The following is a 17,186-nucleotide window of genomic DNA, read 5'->3' on the forward strand; positions in this document are numbered from 1 at the left end:
CTCTTTTTTAATGTGGATTCTTGTTTTTATTTTTTAACACCCAAAACATTCTGTATTGGGGTAGAGTTAGTGAAGTAAGTCAGACAGAAAAGGAAAAATATCATACGACATCACTTATATGTGGAATCGAAAAAGAAATGATAGAAGTGAACTTAGAAAACAGAGACTCACAGACTTAAAAAACAAACTTATGGTTGCCAGGGGGGAAAGGGAAGGGATAATTAGGGACTTTGGGAAGGTCATGTACACCTTACTATATTTAAGATGGATAACCAACGAAGCTCTTAATAGATGTAAATTAATTTTTAAACTCAAACCACAAGCCATGGCAAAGGGAGGGGTCATGAAATCATTTTAAGGAGTTGCTACCAATACTTATTTCTTCAATAAACAAAATAGACTAAACTAGAACTGGGACTAGACTAAGCTACAAAAGAAAATCCCTGAGTATATCACACGTAAGAAGAGGAAATATTGTTTTACAGGTGCTTGTTTTGTAGTACGTGTGTACTGGGTCATGATATAAAGTGCTTTTCTTACTGTGGGTCGCTGTCACTGCCCTAATTCATTGACCCTTCCCAACAACCTATGGAAGGAGGCATTTTATAAGCTCCATCATATAGGTGGAGAAATTAGAGCACCAAGAAGTGACCTCATCGGCTCCTCATTTGCTGTAGGCTGCGCTGTTAGGAGTGGCAGAGGCAGTTCATACCCCCAGAGTCTGGCTCCTGGTCTCACTCTAAAGTCTACCCTGATATCCTTCTAATAAATTGATGACTTCCTTTTTGACTTACGCTTCTTCAAGTTGGATTTCTGCGCTGCACAAAGCCAAGAGCCCTGACCAGTGGAAGTGGAGAGGTGAGAGCATGGACAGGCACTGGATGTAGAGAAAGGAGGTGAGGGTCCTAGACTGGGCTCAGCCTGGAGGTGCCCAGAGGCTTTTTCTTTGTGGCTGCACAGCTTGCGGGTTCTTAGTCCCCTAACCAGAGATTGACCATGAGCCCTAGGCAGTGAAAGCTCCGAGTCCTAACCACTGGATTGCCAGGGAATTCCCTGCCCAGACACCTTCAGCATCTCTCACCCTCCCAAGTCTCTGTTCCGTCTTGCTGGAAAACAAAGACGGCAATGATGTCTGTCTCACAGGCTTTTACCTGTGTTCGGCCGTGAGTACCTGGAGGGAAGGTATGCAGTGCAGCAGGGCAGGGACGGGATCTGTAAAGCTGCAGAGGTGGCACTGAGCAGAGCCAGGAGAAATCAACCAGCTAGAGCCAGCCAGGGCAGGTGGCACTAGGCCTCAAAGGCCAGGTGAGGGATGTGGATGGGATCCCCTAGCCATGCAGAGTCCAGGGAGGTTCCAGGAGGCCAGAAAGTGGGAAGTCCCCAGTGTCCTAAGGCACAGACAGACATTTCCCATGAATTATACTTGAAGAATACACAGCATGGTGCCTCCATCACAGGTGGCTAATGGAGGAAAATGGAGTCAAGTATCTCAAACCTTTGACTCAAGACTGTGGGTGGGGGAAGTGAGGAAACTTGATGTTGGGGCAGTGGCCTCCGCAGTTCCCAGGGCTACACTGCAGGCTCCTTGCAGAGCAGGAAGCCCGGAGCTGCTCCGGAGGGCAGGCAGCTGGGAGGCCCCCTCTGGTGGAGCCATCCTTTGATCTCCCCGGCCCACCGGCCACCAAGGGGTCCCACTTCCTGCGTCCCAGAATGCCTGCTCCGGAAGAGACCTCAGAGGTCATGGAGTCCAACCCTGTTGGACAGATGGGGCCCAGGGAGCCCTGAAGAGGTGCAGGAGCTGGTCAAGGTCACCCGGGGAAACCATAGTGCTCACCCAGGCTGTCTCCGCTCCTCAAAGCTCCTCCTGCTTCCTCTTTCTCAGTGGGAAGCAAGCAGGGAGGGCCTGCTCTTTCCAATCTCTCTGCTGTGGGGGGGTCCATTTCCCGTCAAAGCTGAGTAAGTTCAAAGTACCCTGGAATGGTGTGTGTGTGTGGTGGGGGGGAGGCGGGGTGGGCCTGGACAGCTCAGAGCGGAGAGTGGGCCTTTAAATCACAAAGACCACTTTATCCTTTGAGATTTTGAGTGGCCAGAAGCCAACTTCCTAACATCCTTTCTTCTGATGTGGCCCTTGGCAAAAATTATGACATGGGGTGGGGGCAAGGAAACTTAAGGTATTTGAGCCACCACTATATTCTGGGCTCTGTGCCAAATGAATCTTTCATAGACATAACAATCTCTCAAGGTGGGGATTGGCTTCCTCGTTTTACAGAGGAGGAAATGGAACCCAGTGAGGTGAAGTAACTTGCTTGAGGTCACACAGCTAGGATTTGAGCCCCTGTGTTTGATGCAAGAACCTTAATAGTGTTTAACTTCAACCCGCATCAGTGCCCAAGGGTATTATTCTGGGTAACCTAAATTTCAACTCTGTATTAAGGTTCTCCAGAGGAACAGAAATAGATAGATAGATGTGTGTGCTTGGTCACTCAAGTTGTGTCTGACTCTTTGTGACCCCTTGGTTTGTAGCCTGCCAGGCTCCTCTGTCCATGGGGATTCTCCAGGCAGGAATACCGGAGTGGGTTGCAGTGGGCACCATGGGCGTGAAATCCAGGTCTCCCGCATTGCAGATGGATTCCTTACCCACTGAGCCACCAGGGAAGCCCAAGAACATTGGAGTGGGTAGTCTATCCCTTCTCCAGCAGATCTTCCTGACCCAGGGATCCAACCAGAGTCTCCTGCATTGCAGGCAGATTCTTTACCAGCTGAGCTACCAGGGAACCCCTAGATAGACAGATAGATGATGTTTATTATAAGAAGTTGGCTCATTATGGAATTATGAAGGCTGAGAAGTTCCCCAGTCAGCTAAAGAACCAGGAAAGCAGACAGTGCATTTCCAGTCCAAACCCAAAGGCCCAAGAACCAGGAGAATCAATTGTGTCAGTCCAAAACTGAGTGTAGAAGACCACAGTTCCAGCTCCAACATTCAGACTGACAGCAAATTCATTTCTTCTGCCTCCCCACCCCAGGTCCTCTTCAGATTGTGTGATGCCCACCCGCATTGGGGAGGGTAATCTGCTTTACTCAGTCTACTGATTCAAATGCTGATCTCTTCTGGAAATAACCTCACAGACACACTCAGAAATATTGTTTAAATAGATACCTGGATATCCTATAGCCTAGTCAAGTTGACATAAAACTAACTATCACAACTGCTCCATTCATTCCTTTAACAAATTGTCTGGCAGGTGCCAAGTGCTTGGAGTGCAGAGGTAATAAAAATAGACAAGATTTATTGGGAACTTGCAATGTGCCAGGCAGTGTTCTAAGTATTTTACATGAATGAACTCATTTAATCCTCACAAAAATTGTGCAGGGTAGAATCTATTTAATATCCTCATCTTATGGGGAGTGAAATTAAAGCACAGAAAGATGAAGGAATATACAAAGTCCCATGGCTGGGAAGCGATGGAGCTGGCAGTCACATTCAAGTCCCACATTCTGAACTCATGACCTCTGCACAACACTGCCCTGCTAAGCCTCTAGAATCTTACAATCTCATGGGAAGATAGACATGACTTCAGGCAACTATACAAAGGGTAAGGAGCGACGGGTGAGGGCATTGTGGCATGCAAAAAAAGGGAAGACCAAAGCCAGTTCAGGTGATCAAGAAAGGCTTCTGACAGCAAAACTAATGCCCGAAGAGTGAGGAATCATGCAGAAAGGAATTGGATTATCCTGGGCAGATGGAGCAACATGTGCAAAGGGCACGCCAGGGAAACTGATGCTTGGTCTGGCTAGAGTGAGATGGGGAATGCAGAATAGTGAGACTTGAAGCTGAAGAGGGTAGAGAGGACCAGGGATCCTGAAGGGTGCTGAATGCTAGGGTAAGAAGTTTGGGTTTTATCCCATGAGCAAATAGCAATGTCTGTGTGGTCCTGGACAAATCACTTTACCAGATAGTACTTCAGTTCCCCTATCAGCAAGTTGGAATTAAAACTATCTACTTTGCAGTGGAATAAATGAGACAATGCATTTGTATTAGGAACCTCAAATGTTAGTTTCCACCCCCTAAATGAGGGCTTAATGTGCAGACATGCAGCTGAACAACTAGACAAATTCCATAGGAGCCAGAGGCTCCATGTGTGCCAGTCAGGAGTCTTTGAACAGCAAGAAACTCCAACTAAATAGATTTCATCCATAAGGAGTTCATTTTCTTACATAACAAAGGAGAAACATTCTAGAGTTTGGAAATTCAGTGGCTCAGCGATGCCTTTAAAGATACACCACGTTCCTTCCCCTCTTGGCATTAGCTTGCCTCATGGTTGCAAAATGGATGCAGCAATGCCTGCCTTCATCTGCAGACATGACAATGTTGCATGAAGAAGGTGTTTCCTTCCCATGTTTAAAAGAAGAAAACTTTTATTTGAAGCATCTCATCAAAGTTCCCCTCAGTTCCCATTGACCATGATTAAATCATGTACTTTTCATTAAGCCAACACTGGCAAAGGGAATATAATCACCACGATTGGCTTAGGGCCATTCATGTCCAAGCACTGAGGTGGGGCCTGTCTTCTGAATGCTTGACCGCAAGAGGGTGGCACCCAAATAAAATAGGCCTTTCCAGCAAGAAAGACATAGGAATGGATTTGGCTAGTCCGTGGGCATTATCATAACTCCAAGGACCTGGGTCCGAGTTCTGGGCAATAAAGGTAATTCCAGGCCTTTATTGCCAGTAGGTTCAGGTGCTGAGATTATTTTATGACTCCTGAAGTTAATACAGGCTGAGCCCAATGCCCTGAGCCTTAGAAACTGCCTCAGTGGGGCTGCATTCCCTGGGTCTAACTCAGTGCCTGTGGCAGAATCCATCATTCACTCATTCAAATCCACAAATAATAATTAATCACCTGTTCATGGTGAGACAAATAATGAGCAAAACTCAATACAGACCTTGCCCTCACAGAGCTTACCCCCTAGTTGGGGAGACAAGCCAATAACCACACCACGTGTGTATAAAATGACAACCATGACCTAGCTGTGCTCTGTTTCAAGCACACGATGCTAGGAGAGGAAACAGCAAGAGGACTTGACCCAGACAGGGAGGTCAAGGATTTTGGATTCATCAGGTGTCATTTTGAAACCATGGTCAGCCACTTACTGGCAGTGTGACTCCCAAAGGCAATTTGCTTGACATCCCTATGCCTTGGTCTTCATTGGCAAAGAGCAGAAATAATGGTAATCATCCCCTGGGATGGGTAGGAACACTAAAGAGATGCTATGGACTCTTTCAACCATCATGCAATAACAAAGAAATCTCATGGTATCAATGATCCAACGGTACAATGAGGTTGAGACTTCTGGCTCAAGTCAGATCACATGTGTTTAAAGCCCAGCTCTGCCTCCTTCTGGCCGTGTGCCATTGAGCAATTGTCATGTCTCTCTATGCCTCAGTTTTCCCATCTGGAAAATAGCAATAACAAACAACGTGATTGTAAAGATTAAATAGATCATGTATATAAAGCTCTTAGCATAGGGCCTGGCACATAGTAAGTTCAAGAAAGACTGATGAAGGTTATTACTATCATTATTACCATTGTGTTATTGTTTTGAAATTAATCATAAAAACGAATGTGAAAACGGGCAGACTACAGACTTTCAATCTAGCAGTTGCAAAGTCATTTTCCTTACCGATATTTTAATGATAAAGGTGCTTACTCTAGCAATATGTGTTCAGCTATGAATGTTAAACATCTCTGAGCATCTCTGGGTTTGATTACATCTAGACATTCCTCTGGAGTACTCGCCTTCCTCTGTCTATCACCTCCAGCACCATCAGGAACACACCTTAAGAAGCAACCATTGTTAGGATAAACAAAGCCAGACCCAGCCAGCAGCCGCACGCAGCTGCAGCTTCCGGCAGCTTCCAGCTTGCAGTTGTGTATAACCAATCACAAGCCTCGGGATGCAAATTGTGTTCGCTAATTGATCCATCAAGCTCTGTGCAGTTCAGGTTATGAAAATCGGCACTGTGGGAGGACTGCCTGCTCACGCAAACACTTAGCAGTGGGCCCAACGGACATTAATGTTCAGGGAACACCAGCTATTGTTTTTGGTATTATGAATCCTCCAGATAGTGGGAGCATCAGACTTTCCTGTAAACTGGAGAGAGCCCTGACCAGCGTTGCTTTCTCTTTCCTTTGTGAAACCACTGCAGCCTCTTTATGTTACCGTGTTACCGTTATAACCACACCTTCCATTGTGGCTCAGATGGTAAAGAATCTGTCTACAGTGCAGGAGACCCAGGTTCGATCCCAGGGTTGAGAGGATCCCCTGGGGAAGGGATTGGCAACCCACTCCAGTATTCTTGTCCAGAGAATTCCATGGGGAGAGGAGCCTGACAAGCTATAGCCCATGGGGTCGCAAAGAGTTGCACACGGCTGATCTACTAACATACAGACACACACACACACACATAACCACACCTACTTCATGGGGTGAGAGTAAGGACTGTACGAGCTCAGTGCATGTAGCATGTCTAGAAAGGTGCCTGGTCCAGCATAAGCAATCAGAAACAGCAACAATAACAATAGCTGATGGTTACTGAGCACTTACCTGGCTCACTGTTCAGATTTAATCCTCACAACCCACAAAGAAGGTAGGTATTAATACCATTCCCATTTTATGGGTGAGGAAACAGGCATAGAAAGGTGAAATGACATGCTTAAAGTTACATAATAAATTTAAATGTTAGCTACCATGATGATAGATTTCTTCAAAGTAGAGCATTCATTGGAGAATTGTCAGAAGCACTGGTATTTGTATAAAATGCAGTAGCTTATGCACACAAAAAGACTGGTAGGAAAACACTTCAAAATGTAAATAGTGCTTGTCTCTAAATGGTGAGGATGTGGGTGGGTTTTTCCCCCTCTTTTTTCACTGATATGTGTCTTCTAAGTTTTCCACTGGCAACATGTATTTTTACTTTATTTTTATATTGGGGGAAAATAATCAAAATTAATGTTTTAAGTGGCCTAGGAAGCAGAGGGAGGGACATTGTAATAGACAGCTGTGATGGTTGAAGCGGCAGGATCAGGGTGCTGACTCGGGGGGTGTGCAGGTGGCGGTGGGTCCAGGAAAATATAGAAATGACTTTGTGGCTGACTGGACGTGGGTGAGGAAGCTGGTGGCATCATCCCCTCATTCCACAGACAATTATTAAGGAGCCCACTAGTGATCTAGGAGCTGTTCTAGAAACCAGCATGTGCAAGACACATAGAACCCTAAGCTCTCAGAGCTTCCATTAAACTGTGAGAAAACAGATAATAAACAAGCAAGGCCTGAGGAGGCTGGTGTTAAGTATTATAGAGAAAAGCAAAGCCAGGTGAGGGGACAGAGTGTGCCAAGGTGGGGTGGAGGGCCACTAGGGAAGGCCTCTCTTTTAGAAACAGTTGAGGAGAAATGTTTAAAGCCCAAATACTAGATAAGAAATGAAGTAAAAGTCACTCAGTTGTGTCTGACTCTGCGACCCAATGGACTCTACAGTCCATGGAATTCTCCAGGCCAGAATACTGGAGTAGGTAGCCTTTCCCTTCTCCAGGGGATGTTCCCAACCCAGAGATTGAACCCAGGTCTTCCACACTGTAGGCAGATTCTTTACCAGCTGAGCCACCAGGGAAGCCCAAGAATACCGGAGTGGGTAGCCGATCCTTTCTGCAGTGGATCTTCCCGACTCAAGAATTGAAGCACGGTCTCCTGCATTGCAGGTGGATTCTTTACCAACTGAGCTATCAAAGGGAAGCACTAATGAGAAGGCCCGAGGGTAAGTATAGAGAAGATGATTAGAGGGTTTCAGGCTTGAGTGACTGGATGGATGGTTTTCCTTTTTCAGAGATGGAAAAAATGGGAGAAGGGACAGGTTTTAAAGGGAAGATGGTGTGTTAGCTATGCACACACTGATTTCAGGAGCTCTAGGACATCGGAGAAGGCAATGGCACCCCACTCCAGTACTCTTGCCTGGAAAATCCCACAGGTGGAGAAGCCTGGTAGGCTGCAGTCCAGGGGATCGCTAAGAGTCGGACACAACTGAGCGACTTCACTTTGACTTTTCACTTCCCTGCATTGGAGAAGGAAATGGCAACCCACTCCAGTGTTCTTGCCTGGAGAATCCCAGGGACGGGGAGCCTAGTGGGCTGCCGTCTATGAGGTCGCACGGAGTCGGACCTGACTGAAGTGACTTAGCAGCAGCAGCAGCAGGCCATCATGACGGACAGGGAATGGCCTGGCAGGCAGTCAGGTCTCGAGGTCATGAGCTCAGGAGAGAAGTCTGAGCAAGAGACAGAGACAGAGGGTAACTAAAGCTCAGCAAATGTACGTAAAAAAAAATGCAAATTATACAAACCCAATTCCTTTTCCTAATTCCTAGTGTCAAGGCAAACAGGTGTCAAGGCAGGTGTTCTAGGTATTAAAACAGGAATTTGAACTCACCGATGAAACTGTCAATCATATACAATGTCAAGCATATACAATGCTTCTTAGGGAAGCACCCTAAGAAAAGAACTGAGTGAGAAGAAAAGAAGGACCCTTGCCCTCCGCAGTTCCAACCACCATCTGCTTCTCCAGGGCACCTGAATGAGGGACCTGGAAGGAATCAGATGGAACGGAGATGGGACTGGGAGGAGGTGGTTCTCTGGTTTTCTAGTCAATCCTAAGGGAAATCAACCCTGAATGTTCATTGGAAGGACTGATGCTAAAGCTGAAGCTTCAGTGCTTTGGCCACCTGATGTGAAGAGCTGACTCATTGGAAAACATTCTGACACTGAGAAATTTGAAGACAAAAGGAGAAGAAAGGGATGACAGAGGATGAGATGGTTAGATAGCATCACTGACTCAATGGACATGAACTTGAGCAAACTCCGGGCGAGAGTGGACAGGGAAAGCCTGGTGTGCTGCAGTCCACAGGGTTGCAAAGAGTCAGACATGATTTAGTGACTGAACAACAACAATGGTGGGAAAGGTTTGTCCCTGCTCCAAGATGTCTGAGGCTTCACCTGGGGAGACTCCAGTGGCTGGGGACAGAAATAGTCTGGAGGCTCCTTCACTCACACGTCTGGCTCCTGGCCTTGGATGGCTGAAGGCTGAGCTTAACTGGGAAAGTCACCTGGAAGTCTTATTACTTGTGGCCTCTCAATATGACTTCAAACAGCATGGCGGTTGGATTCTGAGAGGGAATGTTTCAGGAACCAGTGTCTAGGGAGAACCAGGTGGAAGTTGCTGAAAAGTGGAGCCTCTGATGTTATGTATGGTCACTTCAGTCGTACCCAAAGCAGCCGCAAGCCCACTCAGACTCAAGCGTAGGCTACACAGACTCCACCTTTCCACAGGAGGATTGTTTTTCAAACAGTTTGCAGCCAATTTCCTTCTTAATAGTTTGAGATAAAATTCACATGTCATATGATTCACTCCTTTAAAGCATACAATTCTTTGGTTTTGGGTATATTCACAGGGTTGTTCAATCCATCACCGTAATTTTAGAACATTTTCATCACCCCCAGAAGAAACCCTATATCCTTAAGTTTTCACCAACTTCCCCTCTCCCTGACTACCCAGTCCTGGCAACACCTAATCTACTTTCTGTCTCAGCGGATTTGATTTTTCTGGACATTTCACATAAATGGAATCACATATGTAGTGTTTTGTGCTGTTGAAGCATGTATCAGAACTTCATTCCTTTTTATGGCCAAGTGATATTTCATTGTTTGTATATAACCATATATTGTTTATCCTTTTATCAGCTAATGGACATTTAGGTTGTTTCTGGTTTTGACTCATGTCAAATACTGCCATGAATATTCATGTATGCGTTTTGTGGCCAGTTTTTTAAACCATCACAGACCCACAGGCAGGACATCTGTGGGTGGACCCCAAACAGAATGTTAACATGTCTTAGCTCTATGTTCTTCAGCAAGTCACCCAACATCTCTGAGCTTCATCTGCAAAATACAATGATAAAATACCCCTGGACAGATTACGATTAGTGAGATCAAGGATGTGAAGTGACCATTAAAATGATAACCTGAAAGATGCTACGTAAGGAATCCTATGGGTTGCCCTCCCAATTGCACTCCCTTTCTTGGCGACAGAACCTTGATTTTGGTCCAGTATCAAGCAAACATCTTCCTCATGAGTCTGAACCATTCCAGTCTAAGCCAATCATAATAATCCATTGTCTTTCCCTGTACATTGTTTTATAATGGCCTAGTGATGAGGTCCTGGTCAATGAAACAGGAAAGAGGTCTGCTGGGAGTCATGAAGAAGATGAGTCTCTTGGTCCTTAAAAGAAGATAGAGAGGGACTTCCCTGGTGGTCCAGTGGCTAAGACTCTGAGCTCCCAATGCAAGGGGCCCAGGTTTAATCCCTGGTCAGGGAACTAGATCCCACATGCCACAACTAAGACTGGGTGCAGCCACATTAAAAAAAATAAAGAAAAGAAGATGGAGAACAATAGACTATTCCTCTTTAGCAAGATATTTTCATGTCTTCTATAAAACTGTGTAGCAACCAGCCTTCTGAGTGTGATAAAATGTGAAAATGGAAACCTAATTGATGTTAGCCTCAAACTAACACAGGCAAAGTCTTGTCTCTGGATGACTTCTTACATAAGATAATAAATATCTTTTTTCTCTAAGGTCACTTGTAGTTGGGTTTCCTGTAACACGCAGCTGAAAACATGCATACTTAAGCACCGATCAGTTTCTCTCCACCTGTCTATCACTTTCATCTGTTCTAGAGAGGATTAGTCTTATCTTACAATAAAAGACACAGGGAAAAATCAGAATGAGGACAAACAAGTAAAGAAGGGAGACTTCTGTTTCTGGCATCATGGTATACCAAATACCCTTAATGACCCTCTTGAGTTTAAAAACGCTGAAGTTATTTTAAATACATTTTAAATGAATCAATTACATTTATCAACTTATATTTAAGTCAAAGGAGAGAAAAAATCATAAAGTATTTTTTGGTGGCTCAGACAGTAAAGAATCTGCCTGCAATGCAGGAGACCCAGGTTAAATCCCAAGGTTGGGAAGACCCCCTGGGGAAGGAAATGGCTACCCACTCCAGCGTTCTTGTCTGGAGAATTCCATGTACAGAAGAGCCTGGTAGGCTATAGTCCATGGAGCTGCAAAGAGTCAGACATGACTGAGCGACTAATATGTTCACACTTTCACTTTCAATATATCAGAAGGTAATAATATATAGAGAAAGTAATTCAAGGAAGAAGAATCAAGAGTAAATGGATTACAGGCTAAAATAGGATTTTATAAAGCAACTGTACCCCAACAAATAAATAAAATAGGGTCTCCTTAAAGGAACTATATTGTTGTTTAATCGCTAACTCATGTCTGACTCTTTGTGACCCCATGGACTATAGCCCACCAGTCTCTGTCCATGGGATTTCCCAAGCAAGAATACTGGAGTGGGTTTCCACTTCCTTCTCTAGGAGATCGTCACACCCAGGGATCAAACCCATGTCTCCTGCATTGGCAGGCAGATTCTTTACCACTGAGCCACCAGGAAAGCCCCAAAGCAACTATACCCCAGTAAAAAATAAATTCAGTTCAGTTCAGTTCAGTTGTTCAGTCATGTCCAACTCTGCGATCTCATGGACTGCAGCACACCAGGCTTCCCTGTCCAGAACCAACTCCCGGAGCTTACTCAAACTCAAGTCCATCGAATCGGTGATGCCATCCAACCATCTCATCCTCTGTCATCCCCTTCTCCTCCAACTCTCAATCTTTCCCAGCATCATGGTCTTTTCAAATCAGTCAGTTCTTTGCATCAGGTGGCCAAAATATTGGAGTTTCAGCTTCAGCATCAGTCCTTATGAATATTCAGAACTGATTTCCTTTAGGATGGACGGTTGGATCTCCTTGCTGTCCAAGGAATTCTCAAGTCTTCTCCAACACCACAGTTCAAAAGCATCAATTCTTCAGCACTCCGCTTTCTTTATAGTCCAACTCTCAAATCCATACATGACTACTGGAAAAACCAAAGCTTTAACTAGACAGACATTTGTTGGCAAAGTAATGTCTCTGCTTTTTAACATGCTGTCTAGGTTGGTCATAACTTTTCTTCCAAAGAGTAAGCATCTTTTAATTTCATGGCTGCAGTCACCATCTGCAGTGATTTTGGAGCCCCCCAAAATAAAGTCTGACACCGTTTCCACTGTTTCCCCATCTATTTCCCATGAAGTGATGGGACCAGATGCCATGATCTTCGTTTTCTGAATGTTGAGCTTTAAGCCAACTTTTTCACTCTCCTCTTTCACTTTCATCAAGAGGCTTTTTAGTTCCTCTTCACTTTCTGCCATAAGGGTGGTGTAATCTGCATATCTGAGGTTATTGAGATTTCTCCCGGCAATCTTGATTCCAGCTTGTGCTTCATCCAGCCCAGCATTTCTCATTATATACTCTGCATAGAAGTCAAATAAGTAGGGTGACAGTATACAGCCTTGACATACTTCTTTCCCAATTTGGAACCAGTCTGTTCTTCTATGTCCAGTTCTAACTGTTGCTCCTTGACCTGCTTACAGATATCTCAGGAGACAGGTCAGGTGGTCTGGTATTCCCATCTCTTTCAGAATTTTCCACAGTTTATTGTGATCCACACTGTCAAAGGCTTTGGTGTAGTCAATAAAGCAAAGGTAGATGTTTTTCTGGAACTTTTTTGCTTTTTCAATGATCCAGCAGATGTTGGCACTTTGATCTCTGGTTTCTCTGCCTTTTCTAAATCCAGCTTCAACATCTGGAAGTTCACAGTTAACACGTACTATTGAAGCCTGGTTTGGAGAGTTTTGAGCATTACTTTGCTAGCGTGTGAGATGAGTGCAACTGTGTGGTAGTTTGAGCATTCTTTGGCATTGCTTTTCTTTGGGACTGGAATGAAAACTGACCTTTTCTAGTCCTGTGGTCACTGCTAAGTTTTCCAAATTTGCTGGCATATTGAGTGCAGCACTTTCACAGCATCATCTTTCAGGATTTGAAATAGCTCAACTGGAATTCCATCACCTCCACTAGTGATGCTTCCTAAGGCCCACTTGACTTTGCATTCCAGGATGTCTGGTTCTAGGTGAGTGATCACACCATCGTGGTTATCTGGGTCTTGAAGATCTTTTTTGTTATAGTCCTTCTGTGTATTCCTGCCACCTCTTCTTAATATCTTCTGCTTTGGTTAGGTCCATACCACTTTTGTCCTTTATTGAGCCCATCTTTGCATGAAGTGTTCACTTGGTATCTCTAGTTTCCTTGAAGAAATCTCTAGTCTTTCCCATTCTATTGTTTTCCTCTATTTCTTTGCACTGATCACTGGAAAGGCTTTCTTATCTTTCCTTGCTATTCTCTGGAACTCTGCATTCAAATGGGTATATCTTTCCTTTTCTCCTTTGCCTTTTGCTTCTCTTCTTTCCACAGGTATTTGTAAGGCCTCCTCAGACAACCATTTTGCCTTTTTGCATTTCTTTTTCTTGGGGATGGTCTTGATCACTGCCTCCTGTACAATGTCATGAACCTCCATCCACAATTCTTCAGACACTCTGTCTATCAGATCTAATCCCTTGAATCTATTTGTCACTTCCACTGTATAATCATAAGGGATTTGATTTAGTCATACCTGAATATTCTAGTGGTTTTCCCTACTTTCTTCAATTTAAGTCTGAATTTTGCAACAAGAATATCACGATCTGAGCCACAGTCAGCTCCCAGTCTTGTTTTTGCTGACTGTATAGAGCTTCTCCCTCTTTGACTGCAAAAAATATAATCAATCTGATTTCTGTATTGACCATCTGGTGATGTCCACGTGTAGAGTCTTCTCTTGTGTTGTTGGAAGAGGGTGTTTGCTATGACCAGTGCATTTTCTTGGCGAAACTCTATTAGCCTTTGCCCTGCTTCATTCTGTACTCCAAGGCCAAATTTGCCTGTTACTCCAAGTATTTCTTGACTTCCTACTTTTGCATTCCAGTCCCCTATGATGAAAACGACATCTTTTTGGGGTGTTAGTTCTAGAATATCTTGCAGGTCTTCATAGAACCATTCAACTTCAACTTCTTCAGTATTACTAGTCAAGACATAGACTTGGATTACTGTGATATTGAATGGTTTGCCTTGGAAACAAATAGAGATCATTCTGTCATTTTTGAGATTGCATCCAGGTACTCAATTTTGGACTCTTTCGTTGACTATGAGGACTACTCCATTTCTTCTAGGGGATTCTTGCCCGCAATAGTAGATATAATGGTTATCTGAATTAAATTCACCCATTCCAGTCCATTTTAGTTTGCTGATTCCTAAAATGTCAATGTTCACTCTTGCCATCTCCTGTTTGACCATTTCCAATTTGCCTTGATTCATGGACCTAACATTCCAGGTTCCTATGCAATATTGCTCTTTACAGCATCCGACTTTACTTCCATCACCAATCACATCCACAGCTGGATGTTGTTTTTGCTTTGGCTCCATCTGTTCATTGTTTCTGGAGTTATTTCTCACTGATCTCCAGTAGCATATTGGGCACCTACTGACCTGGGGAGTTCATCTTTCAGTGTCCTATCTTTTGCCTTTTCATACTGTTCATGGGGTTCTCAAGGCAGGAATACTGAAGTGGTTTGCCATTCCCTTCTCCAGTGGACCATGTTTTGTCAGAACTCTCCACCATGACCCATCCGTCTTGGGTGGCCCTACATATCATGGCTCATAGGCTCATTGAGTTAGATAAGGCTGTGATCCATGTGATCAGATTGTTTAGTTTCCTGTGATTGTGGTTTTCATTGTCTGCCCTTTGATGGAGAAGGATAAGAGGCCTATGGAAGCTTTCCATGGGAGAGACTGACTGAGGGGGAGACTGGGTCTTGTTCTGATGGGCAGGGCTGTGCTCAATAAATCTTTTACCCAATGAATGGAGCTGTGTTCCCTCCCTGTTGTTTGACCTGAGGCCAAACTATGGTGGAGGTAATGAAGATGATGGCAACCTCCTTCAAAAGGTCCCATGCACACACACTGCTGCACACAGTGGCCCCAACCCTACAGCAGGCCACCGCCGACCCACGCCTTCACCAGCAACTCTTGGACATTCATGGGCAAGTCTCGGTCAGTCTCTTGGAGGGTCACTGCACCTTTCTCCTGGGTCCTGGTGCACACAAGGTTTTGTTTGTGCCCTCCGAGGGTCTGTTTCCCACTCCTGTGTAAGTTCTGGTGGCTCCATGGTGGGGTTAATGACAACCTCCTCCAAGAGGGCTTATGCCATACCCAGGTCTATTGCACCCAGAGCCCCTGCCCCTGCAGCAAGCCAGTGCTGACCTGTACCTCCGCAGGAGACACTCAAACACCGTTCTGTCTCAGTCTCTGTGGGGTCGCTGGTCCTGGTGCACACAAGGTTTGTTTGAGCCCTCTGAGCATCTCTGGCACATACAGGGTTTAATTCTAAAAAATTAATTAGTTAAATTACATATGGTGTTCAAGGTTGACCTCATTGAAATGGTGACTTTGAGAAAAAGACTTGAAAGTGATGAGGGCAGTAACCATATGAATATCTAATGGAAGGGTGACTTAAGTAGAGGGAACAAACAGTATAAAGAACCTATGGTATGAACATGTCTTTATAAAAAAGAAACCATGACTTAAACTATACAAGTGCAGGGGAGAATAGATGAGGTCATAGTAGTAATGTATATAGAATTCTAGATTGGCAGTTTTTTCTTTCAGCAATTTGAGATTCTCATTCATTCCATTGTCTTCCAACTTCCATGGTTTCTGTGTAGAACTCTGCTATAAGTCTTATTGCATAGTCTTTTGAGATACAATATTTTTTCCTCTCACTGTTTTTAAAATTTTCTGTCTTTAGTTTTCAGAAGTTTTGCTATTGTGTGTCTGAATTCAGTTTTCTTTGTATTAATTGTATCTAGAGTTCTATCTGTATCTTCCCTGGTGGCTCAGAGGTTAAAGCGTCTGCCTCCAGTGCGGGAAACCTGGGTTTGATCCCTGGGTCGGGAAGATCCCCTGGAGAAGGAAATGGCAATCCACTCCAGTATTCTTGCCTGGAGAATCCCATGGATGGAGAAGCCTAGTAGGTTACAGTCCACGGGGTCACAAAGAGTCGGGCATGACTGAGCGACCTCATCTTACCTTAGAGTTCTATCTAGAGTGCTTCATGCATCCTGTGACTTGATATCTTTCTTTGGCTTTGGAAATTCTTAACCATCATTTCTTTGAATATTGCATCTGATCTATTTTTTATTTCCTTTCATGAGATTTTAATTATGCATAACTTAGACATTTTCACTGTGTTTCATACATCTTTTACATTCTTTCTGTATTTTTTCATCCTTTAGCCTCTCTTTACCTGATAGCTCAGTTAGTAAAGAATCTGCCTGCAATGCAGGAGACCCTGGTTTGATTCCTGGGCTGGACAGATCTGCTGGAGAAGGGATAAGCTACCCACTCCAGTATTCTTGGGATTCCCTTGTGGCTCAACTGGTAAAGAATCTGCCTGCAATGCAGGAGATCTGGGTTCAATCCCTGGGTTGGGAAGATCCCCTGAAGAAGGGAAAAGCCACCCAGTCCAGCATTCTGGCCTGGAGAATTCCATAGACTGTATAGTCCATGAGGTGGCAAAGAGTCAGACATGACTGAGTGACTTTCACTTCACTTTAGTCTGGATGTTTTCTTTTTGCCTTTTTCTAGCCCACTTATTCTCTCTTCAGTCTGTATAATCTGCTCTTGAGCCCATCTGTTGAGTTCTTAAGGTCAATTTTTATATTTTTAAGTTATAGAATTTATTTTTAATAATTTTGTATTTCTCTGCTAAAATTATCCATCTTTTTATTTAATTTCTTGATTATACTAATCACTGTTATTGAAAAGCCTGATAATGCTAATAACTGGATCTCCTTTGGGTCTGTTTCTATTACATATTTTTTTCTCTTGATTTTGCTGTCAATTCATGTTTCTTTGTATATCTTAAATTTTTAATAAAATTTGACCTTATGCATTAAAAAATGTAGAGATAATATGAAGCTCTGGCTTATGTTGCCATCCTCAAGAAAGAATATACTTTCACTTTCAACAAATATTAGAGGCAGATCACCTTAATGCTATTAGAGATTGAGCTGACCTGAAGCTGGTCCACAGTGTTTACAATGGCTA

Source organism: Ovis aries, chromosome 2 (genome assembly GCF_016772045.2).
Source record: "Ovis aries strain OAR_USU_Benz2616 breed Rambouillet chromosome 2, ARS-UI_Ramb_v3.0, whole genome shotgun sequence".
In the NCBI taxonomy this organism is placed as follows: domain Eukaryota; kingdom Metazoa; phylum Chordata; class Mammalia; order Artiodactyla; family Bovidae; genus Ovis; species Ovis aries.